This window comes from Diorhabda sublineata, unplaced genomic scaffold (genome assembly GCF_026230105.1).
Source record: "Diorhabda sublineata isolate icDioSubl1.1 unplaced genomic scaffold, icDioSubl1.1 Dsub_13, whole genome shotgun sequence".
NCBI lineage: Eukaryota > Metazoa > Arthropoda > Insecta > Coleoptera > Chrysomelidae > Diorhabda > Diorhabda sublineata.
Window position 1 is genome coordinate 797,501 of NW_026614056.1, and position 20,000 is coordinate 817,500.

The 20,000-nt window shown below is 45.4% G+C and overlaps 3 non-coding genes across 3 annotated transcripts in view; all 3 read left to right on the top strand.

The window, feature by feature from the left end:
• The first annotated feature begins 15,317 nt into the window (after window positions 1-15,317).
• Window positions 15,318-17,239, top strand: LOC130452052 (small subunit ribosomal RNA). The gene has a single exon (XR_008910832.1). It is a non-coding gene; the product is annotated as a small subunit ribosomal RNA (ribosomal RNA).
• A 1,162-nt stretch (window positions 17,240-18,401) lies between these two features.
• Window positions 18,402-18,557, top strand: LOC130452041 (5.8S ribosomal RNA). Its single transcript, XR_008910821.1, has one exon. It is a non-coding gene; the product is annotated as a 5.8S ribosomal RNA (ribosomal RNA).
• Window positions 18,558-19,184: 627 nt separating this feature from the next.
• Window positions 19,185-20,000, top strand: part of LOC130452061 (large subunit ribosomal RNA) — a 4,097-nt gene continuing 3,281 nt past the window's right edge. The window contains exon 1 of the ribosomal RNA XR_008910841.1: window positions 19,185-20,000. This exon is cut by the window's right edge and continues 3,281 nt beyond it. This is a non-coding gene — a ribosomal RNA (large subunit ribosomal RNA).

Sequence of the window (20,000 nt, forward strand, 5' to 3'; positions counted from 1 at the left end):
CCAGGCGCCAAACTTGACACGGTTTTTTTTTTTCGATGTTATTACTATTTCATACAACTTTTATATGTTACACCTCGACAAGTTCTTATATCCTACCGGCCAGAAGAAAAACTAAACACGGTTTTATAGACACTAGCGCCACCTGCCGGCAAGAAGACAAACTAAACACGGTTTTATAGACACTAGCGCCCTCTGCCGGCCTGAAGCCACGCTTAACACGGTTTTATACACACTAGCGCCACCTGCCGGCCAGAAGACAAACTAAACACGGTTTTATAGACACTAGCGCCCTCTGCCAGCCAGACGCCAAACTTGACACGAATTTACAGACACTAGCGCCCTCTGCCGGCCAGAAGACAAACTAAACACGGTTTTATAGACACTAGCGCCCTCTGCCGGCCAGGCGCCAAACTTGCACGAATTCACAGACACTAGCGCCACCTGCCGGCCAGAAGCCACACTTAACACGGTTTTATAGACACTAGCGCCCTCTGCCGGCCAGAAGACAAACTAAACACGGTTTTATAGACACTAGCGCCCTCTGCCGGCCAGGCGCCAAACTTGACACGAATTTACAGACACTAGCGCCACCTGCCGGCCAGAAGCCACACTTAACACGGTTTTATAGACACTAGCGCCCTCTGCCGGCCAGGCGCCAAACTTGCACGAATTCACAGACACTAGCGCCACCTGCCGGCCAGAAGCCACACTTAACACGGTTTTATAGACACTAGCGCCCTCTGCCGGCCAGAAGACAAACTAAACACGGTTTTATAGACACTAGCGCCACCTGCCGGCCAGAAGCCACACTTAACACGGTTTTATAGACACTAGCGCCCTCTGCCGGCCAGGCGCCAAACTTGACACGGTTTTTTTTTTTCGATGTTATTACTATTTCATACAACTTTTATATGTTACACCTCGACAAGTTCTTATATCCTACCGGCCAGAAGAAAAACTAAACACGGTTTTATAGACACTAGCGCCACCTGCCGGCAAGAAGACAAACTAAACACGGTTTTATAGACACTAGCGCCCTCTGCCGGCCTGAAGCCACGCTTAACACGGTTTTATACACACTAGCGCCACCTGCCGGCCAGAAGACAAACTAAACACGGTTTTATAGACACTAGCGCCCTCTGCCAGCCAGACGCCAAACTTGACACGAATTTACAGACACTAGCGCCCTCTGCCGGCCAGAAGACAAACTAAACACGGTTTTATAGACACTAGCGCCCTCTGCCGGCCAGACGCCAAACTTGACACGAATTTACAGACACTAGCGCCACCTGCCGGCCAGAAGCCACACTTAACACGGTTTTATAGACACTAGCGCCCTCTGCCGGCCAGGCGCCAAACTTGCACGAATTCACAGACACTAGCGCCACCTGCCGGCCAGAAGCCACACTTAACACGGTTTTATAGACACTAGTGCCCTCTACCGGCCAGACGCCAAACTTGACACGAATTTACAGACACTAGCGCCACCTGCCGGCCAGAAGCCACACTTAACACGGTTTTATAGACACTAGCGCCCTCTGCCGGCCAGGCGCGAAACTTGCACGAATTCACAGACACTAGCGCCACCTGCCGGCCAGAAGCCACACTTAACACGAATTTACAGACACTAGCGCCACCTGCCGGCCAGAAGACAAACTAAACACGGTTTTATAGACACTAGCGCCCTCTGCCGGCCAGGCGCCAAACTTGACACGAATTTACAGACACTAGCGCCCTCTGCCGGCCAGAAGCCACACTTAACACGGTTTTATAGACACTAGTGCCCTCTACCGGCCAGACGCCAAACTTGACACGAATTTACAGACACTAGCGCCACCTGCCGGCCAGAAGCCACACTTAACACGGTTTTATAGACACTAGCGCCCTCTGCCGGCCAGGCGCCAAACTTGACACGGTTTTTTTTTTTCGATGTTATTACTATTTCATACAACTTTTATATGTTACACCTCGACAAGTTCTTATATCCTACCGGCCAGAAGAAAAACTAAACACGGTTTTATAGACACTAGCGCCACCTGCCGGCAAGAAGACAAACTAAACACGGTTTTATAGACACTAGCGCCCTCTGCCGGCCTGAAGCCACGCTTAACACGGTTTTATACACACTAGCGCCACCTGCCGGCCAGAAGACAAACTAAACACGGTTTTATAGACACTAGCGCCCTCTGCCAGCCAGACGCCAAACTTGACACGAATTTACAGACACTAGCGCCCTCTGCCGGCCAGAAGACAAACTAAACACGGTTTTATAGATACTAGCGCCCTCTGCCGGCCAGACGCCAAACTTGACACGAATTTACAGACACTAGCGCCACCTGCCGGCCAGAAGCCACACTTAACACGGTTTTATAGACACTAGCGCCCTCTGCCGGCCAGGCGCCAAACTTGCACGAATTCACAGACACTAGCGCCACCTGCCGGCCAGAAGCCACACTTAACACGGTTTTATAGACACTAGCGCCCTCTGCCGGCCAGAAGACAAACTAAACACGGTTTTATAGACACTAGCGCCACCTGCCGGCCAGAAGCCACACTTAACACGGTTTTATAGACACTAGCGCCCTCTGCCGGCCAGGCGCCAAACTTGACACGGTTTTTTTTTTTCGATGTTATTACTATTTCATACAACTTTTATATGTTACACCTCGACAAGTTCTTATATCCTACCGGCCAGAAGAAAAACTAAACACGGTTTTATAGACACTAGCGCCACCTGCCGGCAAGAAGACAAACTAAACACGGTTTTATAGACACTAGCGCCCTCTGCCGGCCTGAAGCCACGCTTAACACGGTTTTATACACACTAGCGCCACCTGCCGGCCAGAAGACAAACTAAACACGGTTTTATAGACACTAGCGCCCTCTGCCAGCCAGACGCCAAACTTGACACGAATTTACAGACACTAGCGCCCTCTGCCGGCCAGAAGACAAACTAAACACGGTTTTATAGACACTAGCGCCCTCTGCCGGCCAGACGCCAAACTTGACACGAATTTACAGACACTAGCGCCACCTGCCGGCCAGAAGCCACACTTAACACGGTTTTATAGACACTAGCGCCCTCTGCCGGCCAGGCGCCAAACTTGCACGAATTCACAGACACTAGCGCCACCTGCCGGCCAGAAGCCACACTTAACACGGTTTTATAGACACTAGCGCCCTCTGCCGGCCAGAAGACAAACTAAACACGGTTTTATAGACACTAGCGCCCTCTGCCGGCCAGGCGCCAAACTTGACACGAATTTACAGACACTAGCGCCACCTGCCGGCCAGAAGCCACACTTAACACGGTTTTATAGACACTAGCGCCCTCTGCCGGCCAGACGCCAAACTTGACACGAATTTACAGACACTAGCGCCCTCTGCCGGCCAGAAGCCACACTTAACACGGTTTTATAGACACTAGTGCCCTCTACCGGCCAGACGCCAAACTTGACACGAATTTACAGACACTAGCGCCACCTGCCGGCCAGAAGCCACACTTAACACGGTTTTATAGACACTAGCGCCCTCTGCCGGCCAGGCGCCAAACTTGACACGGTTTTTTTTTTTCGATGTTATTACTATTTCATACAACTTTTATATGTTACACCTCGACAAGTTCTTATATCCTACCGGCCAGAAGAAAAACTAAACACGGTTTTATAGACACTAGCGCCACCTGCCGGCAAGAAGACAAACTAAACACGGTTTTATAGACACTAGCGCCCTCTGCCGGCCTGAAGCCACGCTTAACACGGTTTTATACACACTAGCGCCACCTGCCGGCCAGAAGACAAACTAAACACGGTTTTATAGACACTAGCGCCCTCTGCCAGCCAGACGCCAAACTTGACACGAATTTACAGACACTAGCGCCCTCTGCCGGCCAGAAGACAAACTAAACACGGTTTTATAGACACTAGCGCCCTCTGCCGGCCAGACGCCAAACTTGACACGAATTTACAGACACTAGCGCCACCTGCCGGCCAGAAGCCACACTTAACACGGTTTTATAGACACTAGCGCCCTCTGCCGGCCAGGCGCCAAACTTGCACGAATTCACAGACACTAGCGCCACCTGCCGGCCAGAAGCCACACTTAACACGGTTTTATAGACACTAGCGCCCTCTGCCGGCCAGAAGACAAACTAAACACGGTTTTATAGACACTAGCGCCCTCTGCCGGCCAGGCGCCAAACTTGACACGAATTTACAGACACTAGCGCCACCTGCCGGCCAGAAGCCACACTTAACACGGTTTTATAGACACTAGCGCCCTCTGCCGGCCAGGCGCCAAACTTGACACGAATTTACAGACACTAGCGCCCTCTGCCGGCCAGAAGCCACACTTAACACGGTTTTATAGACACTAGTGCCCTCTACCGGCCAGACGCCAAACTTGACACGAATTTACAGACACTAGCGCCACCTGCCGGCCAGAAGCCACACTTAACACGGTTTTATAGACACTAGCGCCCTCTGCCGGCCAGGCGCCAAACTTGACACGGTTTTTTTTTTTCGATGTTATTACTATTTCATACAACTTTTATATGTTACACCTCGACAAGTTCTTATATCCTACCGGCCAGAAGAAAAACTAAACACGGTTTTATAGACACTAGCGCCACCTGCCGGCAAGAAGACAAACTAAACACGGTTTTATAGACACTAGCGCCCTCTGCCGGCCTGAAGCCACGCTTAACACGGTTTTATACACACTAGCGCCACCTGCCGGCCAGAAGACAAACTAAACACGGTTTTATAGACACTAGCGCCCTCTGCCAGCCAGACGCCAAACTTGACACGAATTTACAGACACTAGCGCCCTCTGCCGGCCAGAAGACAAACTAAACACGGTTTTATAGACACTAGCGCCCTCTGCCGGCCAGGCGCCAAACTTGCACGAATTCACAGACACTAGCGCCACCTGCCGGCCAGAAGCCACACTTAACACGGTTTTATAGACACTAGCGCCCTCTGCCGGCCAGAAGACAAACTAAACACGGTTTTATAGACACTAGCGCCCTCTGCCGGCCAGGCGCCAAACTTGACACGAATTTACAGACACTAGCGCCACCTGCCGGCCAGAAGCCACACTTAACACGGTTTTATAGACACTAGCGCCCTCTGCCGGCCAGGCGCCAAACTTGCACGAATTCACAGACACTAGCGCCACCTGCCGGCCAGAAGCCACACTTAACACGGTTTTATAGACACTAGCGCCCTCTGCCGGCCAGAAGACAAACTAAACACGGTTTTATAGACACTAGCGCCACCTGCCGGCCAGAAGCCACACTTAACACGGTTTTATAGACACTAGCGCCCTCTGCCGGCCAGGCGCCAAACTTGACACGGTTTTTTTTTTTCGATGTTATTACTATTTCATACAACTTTTATATGTTACACCTCGACAAGTTCTTATATCCTACCGGCCAGAAGAAAAACTAAACACGGTTTTATAGACACTAGCGCCACCTGCCGGCAAGAAGACAAACTTAACACGGTTTTATAGACACTAGCGCCCTCTGCCGGCCTGAAGCCACGCTTAACACGGTTTTATACACACTAGCGCCACCTGCCGGCCAGAAGACAAACTAAACACGGTTTTATAGACACTAGCGCCCTCTGCCAGCCAGACGCCAAACTTGACACGAATTTACAGACACTAGCGCCCTCTGCCGGCCAGAAGACAAACTAAACACGGTTTTATAGACACTAGCGCCCTCTGCCGGCCAGACGCCAAACTTGACACGAATTTACAGACACTAGCGCCACCTGCCGGCCAGAAGCCACACTTAACACGGTTTTATAGACACTAGCGCCCTCTGCCGGCCAGGCGCCAAACTTGCACGAATTCACAGACACTAGCGCCACCTGCCGGCCAGAAGCCACACTTAACACGGTTTTATAGACACTAGTGCCCTCTACCGGCCAGACGCCAAACTTGACACGAATTTACAGACACTAGCGCCACCTGCCGGCCAGAAGCCACACTTAACACGGTTTTATAGACACTAGCGCCCTCTGCCGGCCAGACGCCAAACTTGACACGAATTTACAGACACTAGCGCCACCTGCCGGCCAGAAGCCACACTTAACACGGTTTTATAGACACTAGCGCCCTCTGCCGGCCAGGCGCGAAACTTGCACGAATTCACAGACACTAGCGCCACCTGCCGGCCAGAAGCCACACTTAACACGAATTTACAGACACTAGCGCCACCTGCCGGCCAGAAGACAAACTAAACACGGTTTTATAGACACTAGCGCCCTCTGCCGGCCAGGCGCCAAACTTGACACGAATTTACAGACACTAGCGCCCTCTGCCGGCCAGAAGCCACACTTAACACGGTTTTATAGACACTAGTGCCCTCTACCGGCCAGACGCCAAACTTGACACGAATTTACAGACACTAGCGCCACCTGCCGGCCAGAAGCCACACTTAACACGGTTTTATAGACACTAGCGCCCTCTGCCGGCCAGGCGCCAAACTTGACACGGTTTTTTTTTTTCGATGTTATTACTATTTCATACAACTTTTATATGTTACACCTCGACAAGTTCTTATATCCTACCGGCCAGAAGAAAAACTAAACACGGTTTTATAGACACTAGCGCCACCTGCCGGCAAGAAGACAAACTAAACACGGTTTTATAGACACTAGCGCCCTCTGCCGGCCTGAAGCCACGCTTAACACGGTTTTATACACACTAGCGCCACCTGCCGGCCAGAAGACAAACTAAACACGGTTTTATAGACACTAGCGCCCTCTGCCAGCCAGACGCCAAACTTGACACGAATTTACAGACACTAGCGCCCTCTGCCGGCCAGAAGACAAACTAAACACGGTTTTATAGATACTAGCGCCCTCTGCCGGCCAGACGCCAAACTTGACACGAATTTACAGACACTAGCGCCCTCTGCCGGCCAGAAGCCACACTTAACACGGTTTTATAGACACTAGCGCCCTCTGCCGGCCAGGCGCCAAACTTGCACGAATTCACAGACACTAGCGCCACCTGCCGGCCAGAAGCCACACTTAACACGGTTTTATAGACACTAGCGCCCTCTGCCGGCCAGAAGACAAACTAAACACGGTTTTATAGACACTAGCGCCACCTGCCGGCCAGAAGCCACACTTAACACGGTTTTATAGACACTAGCGCCCTCTGCCGGCCAGGCGCCAAACTTGACACGGTTTTTTTTTTTCGATGTTATTACTATTTCATACAACTTTTATATGTTACACCTCGACAAGTTCTTATATCCTACCGGCCAGAAGAAAAACTAAACACGGTTTTATAGACACTAGCGCCACCTGCCGGCAAGAAGACAAACTAAACACGGTTTTATAGACACTAGCGCCCTCTGCCGGCCTGAAGCCACGCTTAACACGGTTTTATACACACTAGCGCCACCTGCCGGCCAGAAGACAAACTAAACACGGTTTTATAGACACTAGCGCCCTCTGCCAGCCAGACGCCAAACTTGACACGAATTTACAGACACTAGCGCCCTCTGCCGGCCAGAAGACAAACTAAACACGGTTTTATAGACACTAGCGCCCTCTGCCGGCCAGACGCCAAACTTGACACGAATTTACAGACACTAGCGCCACCTGCCGGCCAGAAGCCACACTTAACACGGTTTTATAGACACTAGCGCCCTCTGCCGGCCAGGCGCCAAACTTGCACGAATTCACAGACACTAGCGCCACCTGCCGGCCAGAAGCCACACTTAACACGGTTTTATAGACACTAGCGCCCTCTGCCGGCCAGAAGACAAACTAAACACGGTTTTATAGACACTAGCGCCCTCTGCCGGCCAGGCGCCAAACTTGACACGAATTTACAGACACTAGCGCCACCTGCCGGCCAGAAGCCACACTTAACACGGTTTTATAGACACTAGCGCCCTCTGCCGGCCAGACGCCAAACTTGACACGAATTTACAGACACTAGCGCCCTCTGCTGGCCAGAAGACAAACTAAACACGGTTTTATAGACACTAGTGCCCTCTACCGGCCAGACGCCAAACTTGACACGAATTTACAGACACTAGCGCCACCTGCCGGCCAGAAGCCACACTTAACACGGTTTTATAGACACTAGCGCCCTCTGCCGGCCAGGCGCCAAACTTGCACGAATTCACAGACACTAGCGCCACCTGCCGGCCAGAAGCCACACTTAACACGGTTTTATAGACACTAGCGCCCTCTGCCGGCCAGAAGACAAACTAAACACGGTTTTATAGACACTAGCGCCCTCTGCCGGCCAGGCGCCAAACTTGACACGAATTTACAGACACTAGCGCCACCTGCCGGCCAGAAGCCACACTTAACACGGTTTTATAGACACTAGCGCCCTCTGCCGGCCAGGCGCCAAACTTGACACGAATTTACAGACACTAGCGCCCTCTGCCGGCCAGAAGCCACACTTAACACGGTTTTATAGACACTAGTGCCCTCTACCGGCCAGACGCCAAACTTGACACGAATTTACAGACACTAGCGCCACCTGCCGGCCAGAAGCCACACTTAACACGGTTTTATAGACACTAGCGCCCTCTGCCGGCCAGGCGCCAAACTTGACACGGTTTTTTTTTTTCGATGTTATTACTATTTCATACAACTTTTATATGTTACACCTCGACAAGTTCTTATATCCTACCGGCCAGAAGAAAAACTAAACACGGTTTTATAGACACTAGCGCCACCTGCCGGCAAGAAGACAAACTAAACACGGTTTTATAGACACTAGCGCCCTCTGCCGGCCTGAAGCCACGCTTAACACGGTTTTATACACACTAGCGCCACCTGCCGGCCAGAAGACAAACTAAACACGGTTTTATAGACACTAGCGCCCTCTGCCAGCCAGACGCCAAACTTGACACGAATTTACAGACACTAGCGCCCTCTGCCGGCCAGAAGACAAACTAAACACGGTTTTATAGACACTAGCGCCCTCTGCCGGCCAGACGCCAAACTTGACACGAATTTACAGACACTAGCGCCACCTGCCGGCCAGAAGCCACACTTAACACGGTTTTATAGACACTAGCGCCCTCTGCCGGCCAGGCGCGAAACTTGCACGAATTCACAGACACTAGCGCCACCTGCCGGCCAGAAGCCACACTTAACACGAATTTACAGACACTAGCGCCACCTGCCGGCCAGAAGACAAACTAAACACGGTTTTATAGACACTAGCGCCCTCTGCCGGCCAGGCGCCAAACTTGACACGAATTTACAGACACTAGCGCCCTCTGCCGGCCAGAAGCCACACTTAACACGGTTTTATAGACACTAGTGCCCTCTACCGGCCAGACGCCAAACTTGACACGAATTTACAGACACTAGCGCCACCTGCCGGCCAGAAGCCACACTTAACACGGTTTTATAGACACTAGCGCCCTCTGCCGGCCAGGCGCCAAACTTGACACGGTTTTTTTTTTTCGATGTTATTACTATTTCATACAACTTTTATATGTTACACCTCGACAAGTTCTTATATCCTACCGGCCAGAAGAAAAACTAAACACGGTTTTATAGACACTAGCGCCACCTGCCGGCAAGAAGACAAACTAAACACGGTTTTATAGACACTAGCGCCCTCTGCCGGCCTGAAGCCACGCTTAACACGGTTTTATACACACTAGCGCCACCTGCCGGCCAGAAGACAAACTAAACACGGTTTTATAGACACTAGCGCCCTCTGCCAGCCAGACGCCAAACTTGACACGAATTTACAGACACTAGCGCCCTCTGCCGGCCAGAAGACAAACTAAACACGGTTTTATAGATACTAGCGCCCTCTGCCGGCCAGACGCCAAACTTGACACGAATTTACAGACACTAGCGCCACCTGCTGGCCAGAAGCCACACTTAACACGGTTTTATAGACACTAGCGCCCTCTGCCGGCCAGGCGCCAAACTTGCACGAATTCACAGACACTAGCGCCACCTGCCGGCCAGAAGCCACACTTAACACGGTTTTATAGACACTAGCGCCCTCTGCCGGCCAGAAGACAAACTAAACACGGTTTTATAGACACTAGCGCCACCTGCCGGCCAGAAGCCACACTTAACACGGTTTTATAGACACTAGCGCCCTCTGCCGGCCAGGCGCCAAACTTGACACGGTTTTTTTTTTCGATGTTATTACTATTTCATACAACTTTTATATGTTACACCTCGACAAGTTCTTATATCCTACCGGCCAGAAGAAAAACTAAACACGGTTTTATAGACACTAGCGCCACCTGCCGGCAAGAAGACAAACTAAACACGGTTTTATAGACACTAGCGCCCTCTGCCGGCCTGAAGCCACGCTTAACACGGTTTTATACACACTAGCGCCACCCGCCGGCCAGAAGACAAACTAAACACGGTTTTATAGACACTAGCGCCCTCTGCCAGCCAGACGCCAAACTTGACACGAATTTACAGACACTAGCGCCCTCTGCCGGCCAGAAGACAAACTAAACACGGTTTTATAGACACTAGCGCCCTCTGCCGGCCAGACGCCAAACTTGACACGGATTTACAGACACTAGCGCCACCTGCCGGCCAGAAGCCACACTTAACACGGTTTTATAGACACTAGCGCCCTCTGCCGGCCAGGCGCCAAACTTGCACGAATTCACAGACACTAGCGCCACCTGCCGGCCAGAAGCCACACTTAACACGGTTTTATAGACACTAGCGCCCTCTGCCGGCCAGGCGCCAAACTTGACACGAATTTACAGACACTAGCGCCCTCTGCCGGCCAGAAGCCACACTTAACACGGTTTTATAGACACTAGTGCCCTCTACCGGCCAGACGCCAAACTTGACACGAATTTACAGACACTAGCGCCACCTGCCGGCCAGAAGCCACACTTAACACGGTTTTATAGACACTAGCGCCCTCTGCCGGCCAGGCGCCAAACTTGACACGGTTTTTTTTTTTCGATGTTATTACTATTTCATACAACTTTTATATGTTACACCTCGACAAGTTCTTATATCCTACCGGCCAGAAGAAAAACTAAACACGGTTTTATAGACACTAGCGCCCTCTGCCGGCCAGACGCCAAACTTGACACGAATTTACAGACACTAGCGCCATCTGCCGGCCAGAAGCCACACTTAACACGGTTTTATAGACACTAGTGCCCTCTACCGGCCAGACGCCAAACTTAACACGGTTTTATAGACACTAGCGCCCTCTGCCGGCCAGGCGCCAAACTTGACACGAATTTACAGACACTAGCGCCACCTGCCGGCCAGAAGCCACACTTAACACGGTTTTATAGACACTAGCGCCCTCTGCCGGCCAGGCGCCAAACTTGACACGGTTTTTTTTTTTCGATGTTATTACTATTTCATACAACTTTTATATGTTACACTTCGACAAGTTCTTATATCCTACCGGCCAGAAGAAAAACTAAACACGGTTTTATAGACACTAGCGCCCTCTGCCGGCCAGACGCCAAACTTGACACGAATTTACAGACACTAGCGCCATCTGCCGGCCAGAAGCCACACTTAACACGGTTTTATAGACACTAGTGCCCTCTACCGGCCAGAAGCCACACTTAACACGGTTTTATAGACACTAGCGCCCTCTGCCGGCCAGGCGCCAAACTTGACACGAATTTACAGACACTAGCGCCCTCTGCCGGCCAGAAGCCACACTTAACACGGTTTTATAGACACTAGTGCCCTCTACCGGCCAGACGCCAAACTTGACACGAATTTACAGACACTAGCGCCACCTGCCGGCCAGAAGCCACACTTAACACGGTTTTATAGACACTAGCGCCCTCTGCCGGCCAGGCGCCAAACTTGACACGGTTTTTTTTTTTCGATGTTATTACTATTTCATACAACTTTTATATGTTACACCTCGACAAGTTCTTATATCCTACCGGCCAGAAGAAAAACTAAACACGGTTTTATAGACACTAGCGCCCTCTGCCGGCCAGACGCCAAACTTGACACGAATTTACAGACACTAGCGCCATCTGCCGGCCAGAAGCCACACTTAACACGGTTTTATAGACACTAGTGCCCTCTACCGGCCAGACGCCAAACTTGACACGAATTTACAGACACTAGCGCCACCTGCCGGCCAGAAGCCACACTTAACACGGTTTTATAGACACTAGCGCCCTCTGCCGGCCAGGCGCCAAACTTGACACGGTTTTATAGACACTAGCGCCACCTGCCGGCCAGAAGACAAACTTAACACGGTTTTATAGACACTAGCGCCCTCTGCCGGCCAGGCGCCAAACTTTCAATTTTCGCAATTCATCTTTTTCGACAAGTTCCTAAGTCGAGCGGAATAAAATTTCACAATAATTGTTTTTTATTATTATCACTAATTTTATACAACTTTTATATAATGCACCTCGGACGTTCATACATCGAGCGGTCATCTAATTTCATAATACTGTTTTCCGTTATTGTTAATACTTTTCATAACACTTTTATATAATATACCTCGAACGGCTCCTACATACAAAACATCTCCATTCAATTTTCGCAATTCATCTTTTTCGACAAGTTCTTATATCGAGCGGAATATAATTTCATACTACTTGTTTTTCATTATTATCACTAATTTAATACAACTTTTATATAATACATCTCGGACGTTCATACATCGAGCGGCGATCTAATTTCATAATACTTTTTTCCGTTATTGTTAATATTTTCATAGCACTTTTATATTATATACCTCGAACGGCTCCTACATAAAAAACAACTCCATTCAACTTTCACAATTCATCTTTTTCGACAAGTTCCTAAGTCGAGCGGAATATAATTTCATACTACTTGTTTTTCATTATTATCACTAATTTAATACAACTTTTATATAATACATCTCGGACGTTCATACATCGAGCGGCGATCTAATTTCATAATACTTTTTTCCGTTATTGTTAATATTTTCATAGCACTTTTATATAATATACCTCGAACGGCTCCTACATACAAAACATCTCCATTCAACTTTCACAATTCATCTTTTTCGACAAGTTCATATATTTAGGGAAAATCTCATTTCATAATACTTGTTTTTCATAATTATTACTATTTTCATACAACTTTTATATAATACATCTCGTACGTTCGTTCATCGAGCGGCGATCTAATTTCATAATACATTTTTTCCGTTATTGTCAATATTTTCCATAACACTTTTATATAATATACCTCGAACGGTTCCTACATACAAAACATCTCCATTCAACTTTTACAATTCATCTTTTTCGACAAGTTCATATATTTAGGGAAAATCTCATTTCATAATACTTGTTTTTCATAATTATTACTATTTTCATACAACTTTTATATAATACATCTCGTACGTTCGTTCATCGAGCGGCGATCTAATTTCATAATACATTTTTTCCGTTATTGTTAATATTTTCCATAACACTTTTATATAATATACCTCGAACGGTTCCTACATACAAAACATCTCCATTCAACTTTCACAATTCATCTTTTTCGACAAGTTCATATATTTAGGGAAAATCTCATTTCATAATACTTGTTTTTCATAATTATTACTATTTTCATACAACTTTTATATAATACATCTCGTACGTTCGTTCATCGAGCGGCGATCTAATTTCATAATACATTTTTTCCGTTATTGTCAATATTTTCCATAACACTTTTATATAATATACCTCGAACGGTTCCTACATACAAAACATCTCCATTCAACTTTCACAATTCATCTTTTTCGACAAGTTCATATATTTAGGGAAAATCTCATTTCATAATACTTGTTTTTCATAATTATTACTATTTTCATACAACTTTTATATAATACATCTCGTACGTTCGTTCATCGAGCGGCGATCTAATTTCATAATACATTTTTTCCGTTATTGTTAATATTTTCCATAACACTTTTATATAATATACCTCGAACGGCTCCTACATACAAAACATCTCCATTCAATTTTCGCAATTCATCTTTTTCGACAAGTTCTTATATCGAGCGGAATATAATTTCATACTACTTGTTTTTCATTATTATCACTAATTTAATACAACTTTTATATAATACATCTCGGACGTTCATACATCGAGCGGCGATCTAATTTCATAATACTTTTTTCCGTTATTGTTAATATTTTCATAGCACTTTTATATTATATACCTCGAACGGCTCCTACATAAAAAACAACTCCATTCAACTTTCACAATTCATCTTTTTCGACAAGTTCCTAAGTCGAGCGGAATATAATTTCGTTATACTTCATTTTTCATTATTATCACTATTTTCATACAACTTTTATATAATACATCTCGTACGTTCGTACATCGAGCGGCAATCTAATTTCATAATACTTTTTTTCCGTTATTGTTAATATTTTCCATAACACTTTTACGTCTCGGACGGTATGAAGTTTCATAATACTTCTTTTTAATATTCATAATACATCTTTTATATATTTTCACTATACATCTTTATTAATGTTAATGTAGAAAGCGTACCGTTGTACAGCGCACATATATGTGTGGTGTATCGAAGTTGACGTCTCGTTAAATTTTAATGAACTCGTTATAATTTACGTAAAGACGTTGTATCGGTCATTCCACATTATAGTGGATTATATAGTTTTCTGAAAGGGTCCCCGTTCTCCTCCAATATATTATCGTATATTGCTAGCGGTTCCCTTTTTAGATATTATATCAATTTATCCACAAATTAAATTATATATTGCGAGATCGCGAATTTAGCTAGCGTTTTACCGCGAGCGATTCATATGCGATCGTCTATAAAAATATATATAATAATATAACATTTATATTATTACACAAAATTGCGATAACTCTCATTATTCCGAGCGAGAATAAAAATTTCGTTCATTATTATCTAATTGTAAACCATGTCGCTTACAATCTAGCGAAGGGTAGAGATAATGTCGAAATTCTATTCCGGTCGACGTAATTATATCTTATTTAAAATATCATTTCGATTAAATTTTAGATAAATTTATAGTCGATTCGGTGAAAATTTTATGAAATATAAGAAAAATATATTATAATATATAAAGCGTGGCGCCGAAAATTATATATTTTCAATAATAAGCGCAGCAAACACCACGCAAACGAAAAAGTAAATAACAATGTGTTTATTATATACGAGAATATAGATGAATATAAAATATTATGTGTATAAATATAAAATATATGTAATATGAAAAAACGTCATCATAATTCTCATCCTCACATTATGTGGTGGATATTGTTATTAAAACTTTTTCGATAATAGTTTTATTATATATAAAATACACAAATAGTAGTTCCCTGGTTGATCCTGCCAGTAGTCATATGCTTGTCTCAAAGATTAAGCCATGCATGTCTCAGTACAAGCCAAATTAAGGTGAAACCGCGAAAGGCTCATTAAATCAGTTATGGTTCCTTAGATCGTACCCACATTTACTTGGATAACTGTGGTAATTCTAGAGCTAATACATGCAAACAGAGTTCCGACCGGAGACGGAAGGAGCGCTTTTATTAGATCAAAACCAATCGGTGGCGGGCTTGCTCGTCATCGTACAATTTGGTGACTCTGAATAACTTTTCGCTGATCGCACGGTCTCGCACCGGCGACGCATCTTTCAAATGTCTGCCTTATCAACTGTCGATGGTAGGTTCTGCGCCTACCATGGTTGTAACGGGTAACGGGGAATCAGGGTTCGATTCCGGAGAGGGAGCCTGAGAAACGGCTACCACATCCAAGGAAGGCAGCAGGCGCGCAAATTACCCACTCCCGGCACGGGGAGGTAGTGACGAAAAATAACGATACGGGACTCATCCGAGGCCCCGTAATCGGAATGAGTACACTCTAAACCCTTTAACGAGGATCAATTGGAGGGCAAGTCTGGTGCCAGCAGCCGCGGTAATTCCAGCTCCAATAGCGTATATTAAAGTTGTTGCGGTTAAAAAGCTCGTAGTCGAATCTGTGTCCCACGCCGCTGGTTCATCGTACGCGGTGTCAACTGGCGTGTCGTGGGACGTCCTGCCGGTGGGCTTAGCTCGCAAGGGCGGCCCAACTCAATCCCGCCGCGGTGCTCTTGACTGAGTGTCGAGGTGGGCCGGCACGTTTACTTTGAACAAATTAGAGTGCTTAAAGCAGGCCAAAATTTTGCCTGAATACTGTGTGCATGGAATAATGGAATAGGACCTCGGTTCTATTTTGTTGGTTTTCGGAACCCCGAGGTAATGATTAATAGGAACGGATGGGGGCATTCGTATTGCGACGTTAGAGGTGAAATTCTTGGATCGTCGCAAGACGGACAGAAGCGAAAGCATTTGCCAAAAACGCTTTCATTGATCAAGAACGAAAGTTAGAGGTTCGAAGGCGATCAGATACCGCCCTAGTTCTAACCATAAACGATGCCAGCTAGCGATCCGCCGACGTTCCTCCGATGACTCGGCGGGCAGCTTCCGGGAAACCAAAGCTTTTGGGTTCCGGGGGAAGTATGGTTGCAAAGCTGAAACTTAAAGGAATTGACGGAAGGGCACCACCAGGAGTGGAGCCTGCGGCTTAATTTGACTCAACACGGGAAACCTCACCAGGCCCGGACACCGGAAGGATTGACAGATTGAGAGCTCTTTCTTGATTCGGTGGGTGGTGGTGCATGGCCGTTCTTAGTTGGTGGAGCGATTTGTCTGGTTAATTCCGATAACGAACGAGACTCTAGCCTGCTAACTAGGCGTATTTCGACATCCCAAAGGCCCGTCGGTATTGAGTTTCGGCTCTTGCCGTTCGCGGTTTTTACTGTCGGCGTACAAATAATTCTTCTTAGAGGGACAGGCGGCTTCTAGCCGCACGAGATTGAGCAATAACAGGTCTGTGATGCCCTTAGATGTTCTGGGCCGCACGCGCGCTACACTGAAGGAATCAGCGTGTCCTCCCTGGCCGAGCGGCCCGGGTAACCCGCTGAACCTCCTTCGTGCTAGGGATTGGGGCTTGCAATTGTTCCCCATGAACGAGGAATTCCCAGTAAGCGCGAGTCATAAGCTCGCGTTGATTACGTCCCTGCCCTTTGTACACACCGCCCGTCGCTACTACCGATTGAATGATTTAGTGAGGTCTTCGGACTGAGCGCGGTGGCGTTTCGGCGTCGCCGATGCTTCGGAAAGATGACCAAACTTGATCATTTAGAGGAAGTAAAAGTCGTAACAAGGTTTCCGTAGGTGAACCTGCGGAAGGATCATTACAGAGTATTTGTTCGTTTTTAAACAAAAAATAAAAAAACGAAATCAAGTCTGTATTATTATATTATATATAATTGTGAAAGAAATTTTTCTTTTCTACAAAATAATCGAACTCTTCAAAAGAAAATTTATATATGATATAAATATATGATGTATATATATTGAAATTTTTTTTTTTTTTTTTTATAAAATTCGAACAAGTTTCGAATAATATTTAAAAAAAAAAAAGATAAATATATTTCATACGTCTATAAAATATATATCTACATATATAAATTTACAGTAAAAATAACGAAAAATTTTTATCATAGATTAGTAGAAGGAGTCGACGACGACGACGACGACGAACGACGATGACGACACAATAGTAGTAACAATATATTTTTATTATTATATATATATATATTAACGATTGACAGAACGATCATTAACAAAATTTCTTGTTAACTAAAAACGTTCTAATATAAAGAATCGTTATTATAATAAACGAAAAATATATAGATTATTGAAACGTCGTCTGTTGTTGTTGTTGTTGTTGTTGTCGTCGTGTGTGTCTGTCTTCTGTATTTTTATGGAGAAATTTTATTTCGTTTTTTTATTATTACATAAGTTTTTTATCGATCGAAGGTAATACAAAAAAATTTCGACAATATTATATGTGATGATGATTATGTGAGATGATAAGACATTTTCTTCATCCGGGTACCTAAACGAAACTTTTAAGCACGTGTCGATTCTTTCGATATGTATAAAAATTCGTTTTAGAAATAATATTTCACGTATTATTTCGAAGGTGTTCGAAGATTTACGCCCGACCGTGTCGAAATTTGTATAAAACTTTCAAGAGATTAAAAAACTTGTAATAATTAAGAGGAATATATCGTGCGAGATATCTGTCTATGCGCGCCTCGTTTGTAATAAAACATGTGCAGCGGTTAAAATTTATCGGATATTTTTAAGTACGATATTATAATTTCTCTAAAATTTATATATAATTACCATTTAATATAATATATATATATATATATATATATATATATATTATATAAATGTCGTTAGATAATTCTATACGCGTATAAAATATTATAATATTATTATTAATTTAATAATCAAATATTAAAAATACGACGAATAGAATATGAGAAAACGACATAATAAAATGATTACCCTGAACGGTGAATCACTTGGCTCGTGGGTCGATGAAGAACGCAGCTAATTGCGCGTCAACTTGTGAACTGCAGGACACATGAACATCGACATTTCGAACGCACATTGCGGTCCTCGGATACTCGTTCCCGGACCACTCCTGACTGAGGGTCGTATCAATTTAAAAGACTGCTTAGAATTTAAAATTTTTCAATTTATTATAGAAAAATAAATGACTAAGCGTGTTGGATGTGTGAGACACAATAACGCACACTAAAAGAAAACACACGCACATACTATAAACTTGTGCGTATTTTTTTTTTGTGCGGCATCCTAAAATGCGAAAAGCAGCGTAAATTTTTTATAGAAAAAATTTGCGCAATTTTTGAACACAACGACGCTATTACTACCATAAATTGATCGTGTGTATTTTTATATGAAATACATAAAATTTGTTTGGTAGAGTTATATTTACGTATATATAGTCGATAAATAAGTGTATATATTATATATATTTAAAATGATAACGCGGTCGTCGTGTCCGAGAGAAATAATAAAGTTTCGAAGACTGGACGTCTGACCAGTGTTTTTTTTTATATCATTTATACTGTATCGACAAAATATATGAATTTATATATATATATATATATATATATATATATATATGTATAACTTGCTCTGCCGCCTCTATAAATAAAAACAAATAATGTTATATTTCATATAATGTGATTAAACACACGTTTTTTTTTTGTGATATTTTAGCGAATTGTATTTAAATATTATAGATATATTATAATATATCGACCTCAGAGCAGGTGAGATTACCCGCTGAATTTAAGCATATTACTAAGCGGAGGAAAAGAAACTAACTAGGATTCCCTTAGTAGCTGCGAGCGAACAGGGAAAAGCCCAGCACCGAATCCCGTGGTCGATATCGGCCACCGGGAAATGTGGTGTTAGGGAGGATCCGTTTATCACGAGATCGTGCGGCGCGTCCAAGTCCTTCTTGAACGGGGCCACAGCCCATAGAGGGTGCCAGGCCCGTAGCGACCGTTGCCGATTGCGTGAGGATCTCTCCTGAGAGTCGGGTTGCTTGAGAGTGCAGCCCTAAGTGGGTGGTAAACTCCATCTAAGGCTAAATATGACCACGAGACCGATAGCGAACAAGTACCGTGAGGGAAAGTTGAAAAGCACTTTGAAGAGAGAGTTCAAGAGTACGTGAAACCGTTCAGGGGTAAACCTGAGAAACCCGAAAGGTCGAAAGAGGAAATTCATTCGCGTTTCGATAATTGAAGTTGAACGTTTGTATGACGGATATTGTTGTTGTTTCGGCAACACAATAAATCGCGTTTTACGTTTTTCTAATCGATATCGAACGCGTGCACTTTTCCTCTAGTAGGACGTCGTGATCCGTTGGGTGTCTGTTTAAGACTCGAGGTGGAGACCACTTGATTTTTTCATGCGGACCCTCGATATTCCGACAGACTCGCTCGACGGTACAAATATGGCGCGGGGCCGCTAAATTATAATTAGCGTTCGGCCCGTAGCAAGAGCGTTTCGTGTTTGACGGTAATCGGACATAATGCCGATTCTGTCCCGGAACGACTGTTGGTTACG